The sequence below is a fragment of the Otolemur garnettii genome, unplaced genomic scaffold (genome assembly GCF_000181295.1).
Source record: "Otolemur garnettii isolate 467f Iridium unplaced genomic scaffold, OtoGar3 scaffold00048, whole genome shotgun sequence".
Taxonomy (NCBI): Eukaryota; Metazoa; Chordata; class Mammalia; order Primates; family Galagidae; genus Otolemur; species Otolemur garnettii.
The window spans coordinates 3420904-3425405 of record NW_003852443.1 but is presented as its reverse complement, the minus strand read 5'-3'; the positions used below and the strand labels follow the sequence as shown (position 1 = coordinate 3425405).

Sequence of the window (4502 nt, the reverse complement as noted above, 5' to 3'; positions counted from 1 at the left end):
TTTTTTTTTTTGTAGTTGTCATTGTTGTTTAGAAGGCCCTTGCCAGGCTCAAACTTGTTAGCTGTGGTGTATGTGGCTGGTGCCATAACCACTGAGCTATGGGTGCTGAGCCAGTTTTTCTATTTTTAGTAGAGATGGGGTCTTGCTTTTGCTCATGCTTGTCTCAAACTCATGAGCTCAAACTATCCACCTGCCTCAGTTTCCCAGAGTGCTAAGATTACAGGGGCAAGCCCCTAAGCCTGGTCCAGTGGGGTATTCATTTTAAATCAGGCTTATTTTATAAACATGTTGAAAAGGTTGAGTATCCCTCATCAGAAATGCTTGAGACCAGAACAGTTTAAACTTTGGACTTTTTTGGATTTGGAAATATTTGTGTATACTTAGCACTTAAGCATGAAATCTGAAATTTTCTTTTGAGTGTTGTCTTGGTGCTCAAAAGGTTACAGATTTTAGACTGTTTCGGATTTTCAGATTTGAAATGCCCAGGCTGTATCTATTAAATGCCTCTATAGAGATTAGGAAGAAGAATAATTTGTTAAAATGTATCATAGGATGTATGTGGTTTAGCATTCCTTTGTACTGTCTTTTTTTGAAAAGTATTGTTGTTATCCTAAACTGTTTTAAATGACAGATAATTCCACAAGACTGAGCCATGTAGTGAGCTGGGATTTCATTCTCTTTTAAATACTTTGTTTTCTCTAGAGTTAATAATTGTTCCATATCTTCATTTCCTTGATAGTTTTTATAAAAATATTTGAATATTTGTGATGAGTTAATACCATGTAACTGTGACTGAATTGGATATAGCTTTTTTTTTTTTTTTTTGAGACAGAGTTTTACTTTACTGCCTCTCAGTAGAGTGCCTTGGCATCACAGCTCACAGCAACCTCCAACTCCTGGGCTTAGGCGATTCTCTTGCCTCAGCCTAGAGGCAAGAGCTGGGACTACAGGTGCCCACCACAATGCCTTGCTATTTTTTGTTGCAGTTTGGCCAGGGTCAGGTTCAAACCCCCCATCCTTGGTATATGGGGCCAGCGCCCTACTCACTAAGCCACAGGCACTGCCCAGTATAGCTTGTTTGTTAAGAGAACTTCTTTTTATATGGCTCTGAGAAATCATTCTAGATTCATGAATAGGAAATTAAAACTCAGTTGGTAACCGTTTTTGGATCTTGGCTTTGGATTTGAATAGTTATTTTATTGGTTATTTCCTAATAGGTTGATCCTTGTAAATTTTTTGTTAGGTATTTGTAAGGCATGTAAGAGATACTTGACACAGGATCAGCTGTCAACCGGAAAAAACCCAAACTCTTACTTATAGAGGTTTATTTTGAACTGGATATGTGTGACTGCCACCTGGTTGGAGGTTATGCCCAGAAAGCCTTGAGCAAGTGGTTCCACTGCATTTAGGTTATAGTTTGATTTTACACGTTTTAAGAAGATAGGAATTGCTGGGCTCAGTGGCTCACGCCTGTAATCTCAGCACTCTGGGAGGTGGAGGGGGTCAATGGCCTGAGCTCAGGAATTAGAGACCAGCCTGAGTAAGATCAGACCACATCTCTAAAAAATAGCCAGGTGTTGTGGTGGACATCTGTAGTCCCACCTACTTGGGAGGCTGAGGCAAGAGTATTGCTTGAGCCCAAGAGTTTGAGGTTGCTGTGAGCTGTGGTGGCATGGCACTCTACCAAGGGTGACAAAGTGAGACGCTTATCTCAAAAAGAAAAAAAAAGACAAGAATCACATGTAAAGTCATAAATCAATATATGGAAAGGTTACATTGGTTTGGCCCTAAAAGGTAGGACATCTGAAAGCAGAGCATTACATGTTATAGGTGGGTTTAAAGATTCTTTGATTTGTAATTGGGTAAAGAAATGATGCTTTGTCTTAGGCTTAGTTTTAAGGAAGTCTCTTAATTAGGGACTAGGACTCCTGTGATCTGTTAAGTAAATTGATGGCCTGTAGGTGTGGTTTAACCTTTGTCCTATAAGGCCTTAGGCTTGTTAATTTTGTATCTTCCTGATGCAGCAAATAACTCCAGAAATAACTCCTAAAGAGGCAAGGCATAAACTAGGTGTGTCTGACCTCCCTTCTCCTGGTCAGCAACTCAGCTTTAAGGTTTTTATTTATTCAGAAAGGTCCACTTGGCCAAGGGGGTGGGGGGCGGGGCACAGGTGGTCCATTCTATCGGCTGTGAGGTATAAGATTTTATTTTAGTTTATATAGCATTATCAAAATTTTTTAAATGATGGTAAAGTGTCAATTACTATAGAAAATTTTAATCTGAAGTTATAAAAGTTTCCTTAATGAATAACCTCTTAAGTTTTTAGCTTGCTACTGTGTATTCTAAAACTCTATCAGGATAAAATAACTTTTTATAAACCTATCACAGTAGCTTTTATTTTTCTTCTATAGACAATCATTGGTTTTTTTTTTTTGTTTTTTTTTTTTTTGAGACAGAGCCTCAAGCTGTTGTCCTGGGTAGAGTGCCATGGCATAACAGCTCACAGCAACCTCCAACTAACTAACTAACTCCTGGGCTCAAGCTATTCTCTTGCCTCAGCTTCAGGCACCCGCCATAATGGCTGTTTTTTTGTTGCAGTTGTTTAGTTGGCCCAGGCTGGGTTTGAACCTGCTACCCTTGTTGTATGTGACTGGTGCCATAACCACTGTTACAGGTGCTGAGCTTGTTTTATATTTTTGAACATGATATAATATAGCTGAATTCTCATAAATCTGCTTCTGCATTTCACCTGAATTTATTGAATCACATTTAGTAGTCTCTGGAAAAGTCCATTGTACACTCTTGAGAGAGTAAGAATGAAAAAGGCAAATAAAACTTTGTATTTTTATGAAAATAATTTTGGTTTGGCTAACCTCAGGAGAAGGTCTTGGGAAGCAAGGGTCTGCAGACCACACTTGTAGACCTGCTGTTGTAAATATAGGTGTTAACTAGATTACTGACAAAGAGTTCATGCTTTGGATTTTGATTGCCTAGATTGTAATTGCAGCATCCTTCTGGATGTAATTTAATATTGCCGTGTTTCCTAATTTGTTAAATGGAGCTTCTAATAGGATCTCTATTATAGGATTGTTAGAATTAAATAAAATTATACATGTACAGAATGGTGTAATAATTAGCACTTAATAAAAGGCTACCTCTATTGTCATTTCAAAATTTTAGTCCTCTTATGTTACCTTTGCTCAGAATTTTCTATTGGTTTTCTACTTCACTTTGAGGTCAAAGCCAAAGCCTTTACGGTGGTTTCCCTGATTTTTCTTCGTGATCTGACGTGTTGTTAGCTCTCTGTTCTCATCTCCTTGCTTCACCTGCTTGCTATCTTCCTCTCTTACTGTGCAAATAGTAAGCTGTTTACTCTTAAGCTGTTCCTCTAACACCAGTCATGTTTTTTCTTAGGGCCTTTGCTCTTAATTAGTTCTTTCACCTAATATTTACTTTTTCAGATATGACATGTTTTGTCTCCCTCCCCCTCTTTCTGGTTTTTGCACCTCAGTAAAATCTTTTTTTCATTTAACCCTTCTACACAAATAATCCTTATCTCCCTTCTCTGCATTATTATTTTTGTCTCTAGATCATCTTCTGTTTTCTTACATACTAAGTACTTATTTGTCTATTTGTCTGTTTTCCTCAGAATTTAGGCTCTATTAGTTATAGGGGTTTTTTGTTTTTGTTTTGTTTGCTATTGTGTCTTCAATACTTAAAATGATATTTAGTGCATATTTAAGTGTTAAAAAAATTTCTTGAATTAGCATATCATTATTGCTATTACAAAGATGCAAATAGCATCTGCTTCTCCAGAATCTGTAATCTTAATTACATAGTGCCTCTGAGATAAAACAAACTTGCATGGCATGTAGAACACATAGAAGTACTCATTAATCAGTAGCCATTACTGAAGCATGAGATACACCAGGATAAGACATTCTAGTGGAAATGACCTGAATAAAAGAGAACCACATTCACATTTTGTAGGGTAGGGCTGATACTATTTAATGGCATGCCAGAAAAATAAGATTGCAGCCATACTGTCGGGGCCCAAGGTGTTTGGATTTTGTTATGAGGTACCCATTGTGGAGATTTGCATTTGCCTGGGGCAGAGATAAGGGAGTAGCTCAAACCCTGAGATATGGACAGAAGTGCTTATATCCCTTTTTGCAGAGGAAGATCCTCTGATGGTGATGGGAAGAAAATTCCTTCCTCCCACCTATTCCTCAGGGGAGATCAATGTTAGTGGCATTTTAATCCACAAAGAGCTAGCAGAATTTAACACCTCTCTAGAAATCTGTGTGTGTGATCTTAAGTGGGAGGCTCTCCCAATACAAGGTTCAGATTTTAGATTTCTCAAAGCTAGTCAAACCCTTAATAACAATAGGAGCTGATCTGCTTACTCAGAGATACTGCTGGCATCTTTGTTCCCTCCCTCATCTTACCCTGTGGTGAAATAGACTTCAGTAAAACCAGAGTGGAGCAAACACTCTGGGCCA

At 38.1% G+C, this 4502-nt stretch overlaps 1 protein-coding gene across 1 annotated transcript in view; it reads left to right on the top strand.

The window, feature by feature from the left end:
• The window catches only part of NUP35 (nucleoporin 35), a 30572-nt gene that overhangs the window by 18673 nt on the left and 7397 nt on the right, over window positions 1–4502 (top strand). The gene's annotated exons all lie outside the window — the stretch shown is intronic.